This window comes from Tasmannia lanceolata, unplaced genomic scaffold (genome assembly GCF_043159265.1).
Source record: "Tasmannia lanceolata isolate RefF3 unplaced genomic scaffold, GAP_Taslan_0.1 ptg000013l, whole genome shotgun sequence".
Classification (NCBI taxonomy): domain Eukaryota; kingdom Viridiplantae; phylum Streptophyta; class Magnoliopsida; order Canellales; family Winteraceae; genus Tasmannia; species Tasmannia lanceolata.
The window spans coordinates 7,082,010-7,097,452 of NW_027518690.1; the positions used below are offsets into that span (position 1 = coordinate 7,082,010).

General features: G+C 38.5%; 1 non-coding gene across 1 annotated transcript; it reads right to left on the bottom strand.

The window, feature by feature from the left end:
* Positions 1-1,309: 1,309 nt before the first annotated feature.
* TRNAR-ACG (transfer RNA arginine (anticodon ACG)) lies at positions 1,310-1,383 on the bottom strand. Its single transcript has one exon. It is a non-coding gene; the product is annotated as a tRNA-Arg (tRNA).
* Positions 1,384-15,443: the final 14,060 nt, after the last annotated feature.

The following is a 15,443-nucleotide window of genomic DNA, read 5'->3' on the forward strand; positions in this document are numbered from 1 at the left end:
AGATTCTCCCATTTTCTTTTGAAGCTCAGGTTGTTTTTCGTAATGTCATGCTTAATTTAAATGTTGAATCACTAGTATAAAGTCAAGAGAATGAGCCAACAAATATTGGAAGCTAATATGGCTTTGATTGTGAAGGAATGGGCCTAAGCAAATATAAGATGAGGGATTTGGTAGGCAATTTCGCGGAAAGCTATTTCTCGGCTTACTTTTGCAGGAGAGAACAGCAACCTTTGTTCTCTCTTGCAAAAGTGAGTCGCGAAATTGCCTAGCAAATCCCCTAAGATGGAGGGTGAGTATCTCCCTAACAGGACATTGCTCTACACTCCTGCTCATACTGACTTGAGTGTCGAAGCGCCCGTCCGGAGTATCACTCCGGGTTGGTCCTCTGACCCTTTTCCTTCTTGTCTGTACTCTGTGCAGCGCAGGACTCAACCAGCCATTCAGTCGTGGCTCGTTAGCTCGGACCACCCAGCCCTACCATAACCTGTTACCGATTTTAGGCCTAACAGTTAATATTATCAAATGTGTGTTCTTCTTTCTATGAGATATAAAACACAATCACTTTCAGATAGTGTTATTTATATGGATCTTTCATTGGATTAAAACATTGAAAATGCCCTCCTAACCGCATTGCATGGATGTAAATTACAACAACAAACGTTCATCTATAACGAAAAGACCAGTTAGATAAGATGCCTAAACTAACCGATCTTTATCAGCTGCATACATCGTAATGATAAACGGCTCGCTTTTTTACCGTTAGGAGTAGGTAACATGTTCCTTGTCTTTGTTTCTATTGCATTCTATCTCATCGTATCACATTATGTTCTGCGATATTTGAGAATCCCCGTCAATACCTCGGTGTAGATCCGGGATAATCCTTTGTTCCACAGCCCTGGGGCTATTTACAACTAGCCAATTTCAAATTCTCAGATGATGTACTAGCAGTGCATCAAAGATGCAGTCGTCGATTTTCCCGAGAGGCCACAATTACCGCGAGCAAACATATTAATGACGAGGAACGCATTTTTGCTTTGCTATGCTACTAATACTTGTATTTGTTCTGCTATTCTGCCCAAGCCTGGTTGAGGAAGAGTTACGGGAAGTAAAACACAAATATGCCTGATTCGGACCAGGCATACTATATTGAATGATTCCATCATTCACGATAAATAAAAAGAAAAAGTAAGGCCATTCCATTTCGACAAAAGACTCACACCCAAGTTCCATAGCTTTGGGTCCGCTATCCCGATTATGATTTTCCTACCCCCATAGGTAAAGGAAAGGTCCTTCCCTTTTGGGCCGGTTGTGGGCTAGGAGGGATTCGAACCCCCGACATCGTGGTTCGTAGCCACATGCTCTAATCCTCTGAGCTACAGGCCCCACCCCGTCTCCACTGGATCTGTTCCCGGGAGTACCCTAAAAAAGGAACCTTTCCTCTCCTCATTCATATTTCGGGTTAAGAAGATGTGAAAGCGTGTTTCTCTCTATAAGAACAGTGCGTTCCGAGGTGTGAAGTGGGAGAGAAGAGATGTCATAATTGGGGTTTTGAATAAGACGACCTTTTCATTTTTCATTTTTTTTTTCTTTTTGAATAAGTAATAAGAATAAGAGGTGTTAAGCTTTTTATCATCCTGGCGTCGAGCTTTTTTTTCGCAGGACCTCCCCCACAGTATCGTCACCGCGGTAGAGTTTAACCACCAAGTTCGGGATGGATTGGTGTGGTTCATCTACGCCTAGGACACCAGAATATCGAACCATGAATGAAGAAAGGCATGAGAGAAAAGCATATTGGTTAGTGATTGTGAGACCCCAATTCTTGACTGGAAGAGACACCAAAGGCCTCTGCCTTTCCATCCCTTGGATCGATAGAGAGGGAGGGCAGAGCTTTTGGTTTTTTCATGTTGTCAAACAGTTGAGCAATGAAAATAGATGGCGAGTGCCTGATCGAATTGATCGGGTCATGTAGGAACAAGGTTCAAATCTCTCGGTCTGTTAGGATGCCTCAGCTGCATACATCACTGCACTTCCTCAGGTGAGGGGTATTTTTGTTCTATACACATATAAATAGAGAGGTGTCGGTCCTTAAGGTATTCTGCCCCAAATTATTTCGGCTTCTACTGATGTGATGATCACGTGAGTGCACCGACAAGGTGCGGTGATATGAAAAGAAGGGAAATGATATATTGGCCTCCTTTTCTTCCTTGGGCCACCCCCTTGTAGTGTAAAAATAATAGTCATAATTAGGGGTGCAACTTGGGTCGGGTTTTACCTGACCCGCATCGAGCCGACCCGAAAATAACATGGGTCGGGTTTATAAATCATGGGTCTCGAGTAGGGTCAAGTTTTAAATTGGAAAACTAGACTCAATTTTGGGTAGGGCCGGGTTTAAAGAACAAAAACCCGAAACCCGACCCAACTCATATGGGTGTACTGTGGCTTTCTTAAATATCTCTTGGATAACATAGAAAATTATTTTCCAGCATATTGATACAATTGTTTTCATTGAGGTCATCATGTTTGTTATGCGACAATATAGTGTCCCTCTTATCTTTATACATTTGGTGACATAAATTTAGAGACTTTTTGTGTGAAGATTTTTTTTTTTTTTCTATAATCTTTAAAATTAGTCACTATCCCACGCTAAAAAATGAAAACCCGACCCGACCCGAGAAACTATCTTGGGTAGGGTCGGGTTTACGAATCTTGGGTCTTCCGGTAAAAAATTAGACCTGACCCGCCCGACCCGAGTTGCAACCCTAGTCATAATTATAATTACACTAGAGTGGGTGGCCCAGGGAAGAAAAGAGGGCAACTATATTACTTCCCTAGCCCTGTTTTGGATTGCAGGAATTTTTTGGAAAAGTTTGGAAAGGGAAAATATCTCTAAATTTTCTTACTTTTTTACACTTGAAACAAGATAACTTGAACCAAATTACACTTTCAATTTATGATAATATCCCTCCAAATTAACTATTGCCACATCATTATCCTCTAAATAGTGGAAATAGAAATTTTTCCAAAGAATGTTTTTCTTGCAATCCAAACAGCAATGAAAGTGCTAACAAGTCCTAACAGGACATGCTTGTTTTAGGATTGTCCCAGTGTGTTTGGATTTACGAAATCAGGCACTAGAATCGCCATCATATTCCAATTTTGATCCATTTCGGTATTTAAGTAGTTCAAAAAAAAAAAAAGAATTAACGCCTGAAAATACGTGCAAGTTATATAGAAATTTAGGATGAAACTTTAGGAAGTAGTCGAGTAAGCACAATGACACACTCAAAAGCCACCATTTGACCAAAAAAGCACTCGTAATGGTTTAAAAATATTGAACACCTAGTGATACAACTCATATTCTCTCATTTCTCATTGCGCTAGCAATGCATAAGATTAAACCTTATACAAAATACAAAATTTGATATATGAAAGTCTATTAAATAATATTATATATATAATAAAAATAGGCTTCTGATGTTAGTGCTGCCATGTTTTAATAACCGCACAAGCTCTCTTGTCTTTTCTTTTGTAATTGGCTTATGAGAGCTTTTTGGGATTGTAATAACAGTTTACAGCGGTTTATATAATAAAAGACAGCATGTGTGTGTGCAATTATCAAAACATGGTAGTGCCAATATCAGTAGCCTAAAAATAATATGCTTGAATATAACATGGGATTTGTCAGGGTCCATCGCAGAAGGCATTTCACGGAACGTCTGTTGCACGAGAGAGCAGCCACATGGGCTTACTTTTCAACGGATTTTGTCATTAACATATGCCCCTCTGATATCATGTCGACCCTTTGTATTGAAGTGTAAATGATTAAATAACAACAAGTCTAACCGCTTAAGCTTTTGGAGTAATTGGTTGTTTCTCATGGTATAGAGCCATTGCTTCACGGCAAGTCATGGGTCCAAAAGCTAACAACTCCGTGATATTAAAAATCCTGACAACCTAAAGAATAAAATAAGAGGGGCCACACATGAGGGGGATGTTTAAGTATCAATGATTAAATACCACCAACTCTAACAGTATAAACTTTTGGAATAATTGGTTGTTTCACACTTTGACATGGCTACACGATCCCCAAACCAAAGAGTATGCAACATGCAACATGCATAGTTCTTGCTTGAACCACAAAGATGAAAGGCTTTTACATGTGGATAAGGTGGTCCATGCACCAGAAGGCTGACAACAAAGTAAAGACCGCACCATCTTACAAAAGATAATTAGGAACAGTAGTGCCTATAGAAAACGATTGAAAACCTTCAAGGAAATCAAGCTCAAGTAGAAAGTACAGTTCCCACCTCTTTTTGTGATAATCTATACGTAGAGATGTTGTGAGCATGACATCGATTATAGAGTGAGAGTCCATCTACCTTCAAGGAAATCAAGCTCAAGTAGAGTGTACAGTTCCCACCTCTTTTTGTGATAATCTATACGTAGAGATGTTGTGAGAATGACATGGATTATAGAGTAAGAGTCCATCTCTCTTTCTTGAGTAAAGGAATCCAGCTACACACCATCCATAGGCCACTAGTTGATGCTCTCTTTTGAATATAAAACATAAGTCCTCATCATAAGATAGTGATATGTAGAGGGACACAAAGAAACCCACATCCATTAACACAAGAATTAGCAATCTTAATCTCACCAGTAATCCCATTTCTGCTGTCTTTGCGCGCTTAAATTCCAAATCACCACCTTCTGGGTTTTATCTAAATGTTTAGAAAACATTGTTACGACACTGAAATCGCTCTTATTTCTCATGTTCTTACGTGCATTTTACTATAATTGATGTTTAACATTACTGTGATTATCGTTGTTTTAGCTTTTATTTAAACTGTTTTATCAAAAGAGATGGTTTCTTTATGCAACTCTCTCTCTCTCTCTCTCTCTCTCTCTCTCTCTCTCTCTCTCTCTCTCCAATGATTAAGAAACCTATACATCATTAAACAGTGTTGTATGTTGAAAGTTATTTGCTTAGAGAAAGATGTTTTCCATGCTTGACAGAGATGTGACATAGAGAGAGTTGTACGCACCTTAGCTCCTTGGGACTTCAAATGGGAAACGAGTAGTGTAAGGCTAAAGACATCGCACCACTTAAGATAGGAAGTAGCTAGTATGGCCCTCCCCACATGACTCTCACATGGCTACATGAGAAGCTAGACCATTATATATACCAAATAGCTTTAACACGACTGTAGGAAGAACCACAAAAGAGGACCTTTCATACAAGCATTCAAAACTAAAAAGCAAAAGCATTTTTGTCGGAGGCCCATTTCAGTCATGACCCTCAATAGCCCAATCAAGAGCACCATTATCAGGGTCCATTTGTTTGGTCAATATGTCACTAACTAAATTGTTAGTTTTTTTTTCCCTAACCTCTGTTGGAATTTCCATAATGGGGTGATGTCAATCTGATCCTAGGGATTGAACTCCTGTGTATTGGCTTAGTGTTAGGGTATTAGGATTTGGGGTTTGGGGTTTGGGGTTTAGTGTTTAGGTTCGATCGAAGGCGGGTCCAATTTAGCTAGAATTTAGGTATACAAAGGATAACACATGTCAGGTAAGATTAAGTGCAGGATCATATAGCATGCCAAATGTGCGGTTGTTCGGCGTAAAGCCAACCAAGCGCATGAATAGGAAGAAGATGGTCTTCTCAAGACTGGGCCAAAAGATGCTGCAGGCCTTCAAAGGGAAAGTTTGAAAGCTCCATGGGCTCTTCATTAGTAGTAGCAGTCTCACCATATAAGAACCACAAGTTGGTTGGAATAAATTTGTAAGGTTTGATGGCTATGTGTACCTTGATTGAAACCCTTCATATCTTTGTTTAGATAAAGAGTAAGACAGCCAAACAAAGCACATGTTGTATAGTGTGAGGGGCCCATCTTTGAGGATATATGTGTTTCCCCCTATTGATGACTTACCAACTAAGTAAACACCTATTGATTTAAAAGGAATTTCACAATTCCAATGAGAAGATATTTCAATCTCACTTTGAATGGATGTTTTCCCCACCAATTTCCGCCCTTGTCTTTAAATGTACTAGTTTCTACTTGGGTCTTTTTTCTTCAATTTACTTTAGAGCCCGCTTGGATACCCCTTGGATTTGGATTTGGAGGTGAATTTGGATTTCCAAAATCCATGGATTTGAAATCAAGAATTTTAAAATTCACAAATTTATAAATAATGCTTGGATGACCACGTATAGATTTGGATTTCAAATCTAAATTATTATTTTTTTTTTATGGATGCCCTTTGGATTTGAATTTGAAATCTAACAAGACCAAAAAGCCCTAAAATACTTGATATAGGAGCATTTCAACCATTTTCCATGATCCATGGGTATTCTAGTAATTTTACCCTATTTGGGGGTATTTTGATCATTTTTTATGTCTTAAGGGTGTTTTAGTCATTTTCCATGACTCAGGGTATTTGGTCATTTTCACCCGGTATAGGGGTATTCCGGTCATTTTGCATGACACGGGGGTATTCTAGTCATTTACATAATATGGCGTATTTCTATCATTTTTACCTCATGAGGGTATTTTTAGTCATTTTTCATGAGCCAAAGGTCATTTTTACTTTATATAGGGGTATTTTGATAATTTTCCATGATCTTTGGGTATTTTAGTCATTTTACCCTATTTGAGGTTATTTTGATCATTTTATGTCATAAGGGTGTTTTAGTCATTTTGCACGACTATGGGGTATTTTTGTCATTTTTACCTGGTATTGGGGTATTTCAAGTCATTTTACCTAATATGGCGTATTTTTATCATTTTTATCTCATGACGGTATTTTTAGTCATTTTTTATGAGCCATGAGTCATTTTTACTTGATCTAGGGGTATTTTAGTAATTTTCCATGATATTGGGGTATTCTAGTCATTTTACCCTGTATGAGGTTATTTTAATCATTTTTATGTCATAAGGGTATTTTAGTAATTTTGCACGACTCGAGGTGTTTTGTCATTTTTACCTGGTATAGGGATATTTCGGTCATTTTGCCTAACTCGGGGGTTTTCTAGTCATTTTACCTAATACGATGCATTTTGATCAATTTTTAATGTCATGTGGGTACTTAAGTCATTTAACACTTTTTTGGTATATTTTGGTCATTTTAACCCCCTTACGGGTCAGATTTAGATTTTTAAATAACCTCTCGCAGAAAGGATTTATAAATCCAAAAAATTACACTAGCATGAGGAATTTATAAATCTTGTGGATTTCACTCAAATCCAAATCCAGATGTCATAAAGGCTTGCCAAACACCGAATTTGGATTTAAAAATCCAAATTCACCTCCAAATCCAAATCCAAGGGGTATCCAAACGGGCCCTTATAGGGAAATGATATCTCAACACCTTTTAACAGCATTTTTTATTTTTACCCCTTCTGTTTGGTCTGGTTGCCTCCCCTAGGTGGAAAGGAAAGTGAAAAGGATAGATGTGAAAAGTGAAAAAATAAAAAAGAACAGATGTTTCATTTTGACTGTTCAATTTGTCTTTTTCACTTCCCTTGGGCTCTGTTTAGATGCTAAAGCATTCTAGATGCCATGTAAACTTTGGGAAAACCATGAGCTTTTCTATGCTTGGATGCAAGTTAATCAAATGAAGGAGAGATAGAGAGAAAAAAGATAGAGAAAAGAGAGGATTACCTATGAAATTTTGTCTTTTTTTAGATATTTCATATGGAAAAAGAATTGACGCCATGTCACTTACGCCTTTTTTGTTATCTCAGAATCTCTAAGGATTTGTGTGTTACTTTGGAAAACAAACACACTTAGTAATCCAAAAGGTGCTCTTTTTTTTTGCTTAGGGAATGCTTGAGGATCCCTTGCAACTGGCATCCAAACAGACGGGGGTGGGGACAACCAAAGGGAGCATAAAGAGCAAGCAAAAGGGAATTTGCCAGGCAATTTTGAGGAGATCCATTTCGCGGTTCAGTTTTCCAAGAGAGAATAGCCACTTAGTAGCAGATTTTGTCTTATTCATTTAATTCATCTGAGGTGGTTGTGCTCTCATGCAAAAGTGAGCCGTGAAACCAAATCCTTATTTCAAATAATAATATTTTAACTTCAAAACTTTGTAAAATTATATGCAAATAATTTCCAGTGGTATCCAAAGATACCCCAAAACTCTTTCACATTTATGAGAACGCTCGACAGTATAATACCTTTTAAGTGTATTAATAAGTAGAACTACAACACCAAATACTCATCTTCTAGCTTAGGTTTACAGACTAACCATGACTTGGTAGATCTTTCAGATGAAAATCTGATCTTTGAGCAATGGAAGATTTCTAAGGGCATTCAAAGAAGAGATAAAAGTCATAAAACCATGAACAGGAATATACCCATCTAATGGCTAGTGTTCAAGTCTCAACCCAACACTACAAAGAGCTAAAATTTGAGTGGTCTGCATAAGCTTTACAAGAGGAAACATGGTAGCTATATCTACTTTCTTCTTTTCCATATTTTGGCAACCATTTACTTGATATGGGAGAAAACTAACTAAAATTCCAGCAATAGTTCTTAAGGATTAAGCTGAATAATATCAGTAACAGATGAATCAAGTGCTTTGTGGCTTCAACCCATATAGAGATAAATTTCTGGCCTTTATCTAATCAAACAGCATGAGAGCCACTTACTAAGGAACAATGTATTTAGTTTTAAGCAATTGGCTTCAGTTTTTCAGTTTACATACCCAAACAGCAGAGCTGGATATGCAGAATCTGCTGTAAACATCAACCATCTCCTCATGCATCCAGTCCATCAAGACCCTGCATTTGGAAATCAACAATTGGAACCTTCAGATATATTATAAGAAAATCCCAAGCTTTCGGGATCCAAATGTTCAGTAACATCCATAAAATCAACACTGCTAGAACTATCTAACCCTCTTCTACTAGACTTCGTATCAGAATGTAAAATTCTGTTCTCATTGGGGATTGGCCTGTTGTCTGAATTGCTGGTGAAAACTGGCCTATGAGCTTCTTCCTCGGAGGTCTGGTTTGAAAAGGAGAGAGGATTAACAGGTTTAGATATGAATGAAAGGTGACCTAAGAAGTTGAGAAGTGAAGGAACATGGGTCTTGGAGATGGGCTCATATTCACTAGAATCTGAATGAGATGAAGCAGACAAACTACTGTATGGTATTGCTGAATTTCCCTACAAAGTGTTTACACCCATGTTAAGTTATTTGAAGTGGAATAAGAAATGGCTATTCGCATCTCTTGTTTTGGTATCTGCATTCCTATATTTTAAACTTCGATCATTGACTCCTTGAATCCCCCACAAGATGTCAACAGACAATGAGAGAATTTTATATGAGGGTGTGGACCCCGATCCGAGAGAGGGAGCGGGCGGCGGTGAGGGACGAGCCCCACACGCTAAGGTCTCTACAAATCATCCACGTGAATGGAGAGCTCTACCAAGGAACTCTCAAAAGAAAATGCCTCTCACAGCATGAGTGGCGATACAAAGGTGAGATACCTCTCGATTCGGGGACTAGCCCAGATTCTAGGCGTACCTTAAACAAAGAAGAGTCGTCATCCAAGGAAAGTGGGCCAAGGATCCCATACTATGCTCTGTTGCAACGGATAACCAGAGATATAAAATAGGGTTCGGTCAAAATGGGGTGTCTACAGATGCCCCTCTTTGGCAGAGCGTGCTTGTCACTCGAATGTCAAAGTTGAACAGACAAACCATTTTGGCCGACCCGAAAAAGGAAGCAAATCAAATTTTTATTTTTATTTTTGAAAATGATATTTACAAAGATAATACGGTGAAATAGCCTTTCGCCGGACTCTGACTCTGCAAACGCTGGTGAGATAGCCTCTCTCCAACTCTTAACTCAGTACATATTGACGAGATAGCCTCTCTTGCAAAACATTAAAGGATAGATTTGATTGTAAATGATCTTGAAATTTGAAGAGAAAATGAATCTGGATGCCGTGTGAAAACGGTCTTGAATGCCGTGTGGAAACGGACTTGAATGATTTGGATGCCGTGTGAAAACGGTCTTTGAATGCAATGTGAAAATGGATTTGAAATGCCATGTGAAAATGGACTTGGAATGCCATGTGAAAATGGACTTGGAATGCCGTATGAAAACGGACTTGGAATGACTTGGATGCCGTGTGAAAACGGACTTGAAATACTTGAATGCCGTGTGAAAACGGACTTGGAATGCCATGTGAAAATGGACTTGGAATACTTGAATGTCGTGTGAAAACGGACTTGGAATGCCATGTGAAAATGGACTTGGAATGCCGTGTGAAAACGGACTTAAATGACTTGGATGCCGTGTGAAAACGGACTTGAAATACTTGAATGCCGTGTGAAAACGGACTTGGAATGCCATGTGAAAACGGACTTGAATACCTTGAATGCCGTGTGAAAACGGACTTGAATACCTCGAAAACACATTTTTTTTTTAAATCTTTCAAATGGTGAAAGAAATGACCAAACTCCAAATCGCGGAGCCATTGGCGAAAACAGCTTTTAAAATCTTTCAAATGGTGAAAGAAATGACCAAACTCCAAATCACGGAGCCATTGGCGAAAACAGCTTTTAAAATCTTTCAAATGGTGAAAGAAATGACCAAACTCCAAATCGCGGAGCCATTGGCAAAAACATCTTTTAAAATCTTTCAAATGGTGAAAGAAAGGACCAAACTCCAAATCACGGAGCCATTGGCGAAAACAGCTTTTAAAATCTTTCAAATGGTGAAAGAAATGACCAAACTCCAAATCGCGGAGCCATTGGCGAAAACAGCTTTTAAAATCTTTCAAATGGTGAAAGAAATGACCAAACTCCAAATCGCGGAGCCATTGGCGAAAACAGCTTTTAAAATCTTTCAAATGGTGAAAGAAAGGACCAAACTCCAAATCACGGAGCCATTGGCGAAAACAGCTTTTAAAATCTTTCAAATGGTGAAAGAAATGACCAAACTCCAAATCGCGGAGCCATTGGCGAAAACAGCTTTTAAAATCTTTCAAATGGTGAAAGAAAAGACCAAACTCCAAATCGCGGAGCCATTGGCGAAAACAGCTTTTAAAATCTTTCAAATGGTGAAAGAAAAGACCAAACTCCAAATCGCGGAGCCATTGGCGAAAACAACTTTTAAAATCTTTCAAATGGTGAAAGAAAGGACCAAACTCCAAATCGCGGAGCCATTGGCAGAAACAACTTTTAAAATCTTTCAAATGGTGAAAGAAATGACTAAACTCCAAATCGCGGAGCCATTGACAGAAATATTTTTTTAAAATGAAAGGAAAATTCATTGAAATGATTGAAGAAATGACCAACTTTGATCGATTTCACAAGGTGAATAAGTCATTCTTCGCCAAGAATGATTGAAAATGCATGATCTTTGCTGAAGATAAAACTCAAGAAACTTGAAGAAAATTCCATGTATTGACCCTTCTTTAACAGGTAAAAAACATTATGCTGAGGTTTGAAGGTTGGGGAGCAAATTCTAGATTCCACTGAGGAAATTGATTTTTCTTGGGAAGTTGACTCTTCAGGAGAGTGGACTCGTCTAAGGAGTTTAGAAGTTTGGTTCGAGATATACTCTTACATCTCTTATCTCAACTTACTGAAGACATTGACACTGATTGCCTTTTTTGCTTGATATCTTTTATGACGCAAGTCATAAAAGATGCCCCTAGTGTATTGTACTTCCATAACAAGAGTCCCAAGGAAAGTAAAACCAGGATAGGTAGGAAAATTTGGGTTTGTATAGGTTCTTTCTTTGGAATAAAGATGGGATAATGGCTAAGCTCAAAGACTTCTCCTTTCATTGACCACTATTTGAGGTTCGCTCTTTCCACCACCTTCTGCTTGAAATTTGACATCTTCAACATTTCTGAACAAGATATTTCTCGCTTTTCTCTCGTACTTAAACCAGGGTCTATTCATTTTTATCACTTCAGAAAGTATACACTCATTCTTCCAGTGCCAGATGACTTGGACCTTGAAGGAAAACAAATATGAATGAGGAACAGACTTCCAAGACTCTATCAAAGAAAATGTACATTATTCAAGGGACTTGACTCACTTTTGATTCACCCTTAGACCTTATGTGTATTTTTAAATGGTAAGGCTAGCCGCTCTCAGAATAATTTCAAAAACCATGTCAAGAGGCATTAATTTCCTCCATCGGTATTTCCGTCATGGTTATTACCCCCTTTGGATTGCTCAGTTTTAATGCTCCTAGTTTAAAAAGGGTGTCAAAGTAAGTCTCACTGACACTACTTGGATTCCAAGATCCTGCCCTGTGCAGTGATTGCTTCTTCATCTCTTCGAGTTTCCTCTGGTGGGAACTCATGATTATAGCATTCCTGGTTTCTGGTCCAGCAAACCATTTGCCTCAGCTTTTGCCTGGAATTCTCACACTATTCAAACGCCAGAGTTCTCCATAATCGAGGAACTCCTTCCATGTCTTATCAGCTCACTTTTTGGGAAGTCTTCGCCCCTAACTGAATTGCCTCTTCAAGTTTTCAATCCAGTAGACCGCTACCCTCATTTTCGCATAAGCCAACCCATTTGCTTGTCGACTTAGCAAACGCATGATTCTAGGCTGCCCTTTCGGGTTTTCAACCTAGTGGGTCTTCAGACTCTCGCTCTTTTCATTTCTTTCTGTTTTTGTTTTTCAATTGCCTTGAACCTTTGCTCGTTTCACCAGAAGAACTTTATAGGTAGGCTTGGGTTCAAAAGGGTTAGATATCAAAAGTTCAAACGATTTGGACCGAATCTGGTCTTGCCAGACTACCTACGTACCCCAAAAATGGAGGATCAGATCCGCGTAGTTCGCTTTGGGGTTTAACAAAGAATGGTTTAGCTTTTTAGCTTCAAAATTTTGGAAGAGGGATGATTTAGCTTTTATCCCAAAGGTTTTGACCGAACCTGAATTGATCAGGTTGCCTACGTACCCCCGAAGAGTTGGGGATCAGGTCATGACGTAGTTCAGGTGCACAAAATGCCCCTGGTTTATAATGTGGTTGAAAGAATTATTTGGTTTTAAAATATTGGCTCAAAGGGCTCACAAAAGGATTTTTAAACATTGGGATTTTGGCTATAAATGCTCAAACGTCCAAGGATGGCCTCCTGGTGTTTTGATGTACAAGCTTTTGAATGTTTAAGGTTCAAGACTTTGAAAATTTATTTTTTTATTTTTTTGTTTTTTTAGAGTCTGGCGGTATTTGCAAGCGAGACTTCAACCATGGTGCTCCACTTAAACTTGTGCTCTTCTCGAATATCTTGAACTCATGCTCAAGATTATACTGCTCTCAATAGTCTCCAAATGTTGGAGACAATTCTGATATTCAATCCATCTCATAGACTCCATCACTTGGGTCTTTGATTTTTCCAATATGTTGTCTTAGGGACACATTCCCTTCTCCTTCTGTCTCTTTTTCTCATGCCTTTCTTTCTTTTGAATATTCTCTTTCTTTTGGACATAAAAACTGTCCTTACTATCTGAATACGATGACTTGAAATCCCACCAAGATGTACAACACAAATGCTCTTCTTGGGGATCAAGTCTATGGCTTTCTTTTCTGAAAGTCATCTCTCAATGTCTTCATCAGCTTCACTTAATGCTTGATGTTCATCCCTCTCAAATTCTTACTTTTCGACTGAGTGTCTAAAGCGGAATGAGTCTTGCTTTTCACAACAACAAGGCGTTCACCTGGTTTATCCTTATAGGATCAAGCAAGACTACCTCAAACCCCTATAAACAGGTTTATCAATTCCTCGCTCTCCTCGGAAGATAAAGTTTTGCCAATCCATCTTTCCCGAGTTTCGGATTTCAATACCACTATCAACAGCTTTGATTTCTTCTTTGAGTGGCTACGCTCGACGCTCTTCCTCTCGTTTGATCATGTTTCAGATCTCGAGGGGAATTTCGTCTGCATTCTCATTCGAGAAGGGTGTCTTTAGTTTTAGTTTAAACATTAGATCTAAGAGTGAATCATAGAACATCAAAGATACAAAATGAACAACTTTATTGAATTGAAGACTCTGAAGTACATCAGTAACTTTTTTTTTTTTCGACACGCCTCAATGAGCTTTACATTGAACTTGACAAAGGATGGAAGCAACAAACTGTGAATGAACACGACTGACAAACATGACACACACATTTCTTTCTTTTGTTTGACATTGACACAATAAGACTTACCAACTTTGAGAGAAGAAAGTTGGTGTACACTCAACGAAAGACAAACTTAACAAAACAGGACACTTCTTCGATGGTAAATGAACTGGCATTGAAAGGTTATGGGTGACACTCCTTCCTCCATGATGTCCATAACTGGGGGTTCAACCCTGGTGTAGGTCCTGTTGACCTGGCTGGGTGAAATGAAAGGAAACTGGTTCAACAAATGGGTGAAGTCAGTTAGGTCTGACTCCTGTCATGGAAATGACAAACACTAACTTTAGTATGAGGCAATCTTGTCGAATGTTATACACAAGTTGAAACAAGAGATAATACAAACACATCTCTCCCTCGGATAAGAACCAACATCATAACAATTGTAAGAAGGATTATGGTAAGATAAACACATGACTCATCAACAATCCCAAAAGATGGCGATCACACTGAAAATGTGTTGGGTAAAATTTGGCAGCATGACGGCCACACAAAGGGACCCCACAAGTCATCTCAAGGGTATATGGATAAACTCAGTAGTATAGGACTCCCAGCAAGGATACTTGCACTCAAATGATGGTGGCAAGATAGGCTCATGAGTGGAAAACAGAATATGGTCATCAGAGGGATGTGATCAAATGAGGGACTGATCATGAATGACGACATTTATAGATGGGTTGAATTTGCAACCAAAAGATCGAAGGATAGATCGTGACCATAAGAATGATGATTAAAAGCCATCGATCTGATCATAATCTAAAAGAATGAATAGATAGGGATAATTGATTAGATTAAGAATGAAAACCTAACTAAGAGGTAAACCCTAATCTAATAATGTAAATTCACAATGAAAAACATGGATCAATTTTATGAACAATAGATCACGGGATAGATTATTGATAAAGAGCCAATAATCTAATAATTATCCACATAATGGATAAATAGAAAGAATTGATAGATTAGGAAGAAGAACCTAACTAAGAGGTAGGCCCTAATTTAAATATCAATGAAATATAGATAAATGATACAAGGTATGAATCAGATCTATGATCAAAAGATCAGAAAAAAAACCATGGTCATAGCGATGACAAGTAGAAGTCACCGACCAAATCTAAATCTCAAAGAATATGACTGATTGGATTAGACAAGGAAACATTACAAAGGAGTAAGCCCTAATCTAATAATCAATATATACATATATACATATATATCCCCAGCAGAGTCGCCAGCCTGTGGACCCCGATCCGAGAGAGGGAGCGGGCGGCGGTGAGGGACGAGCCCCA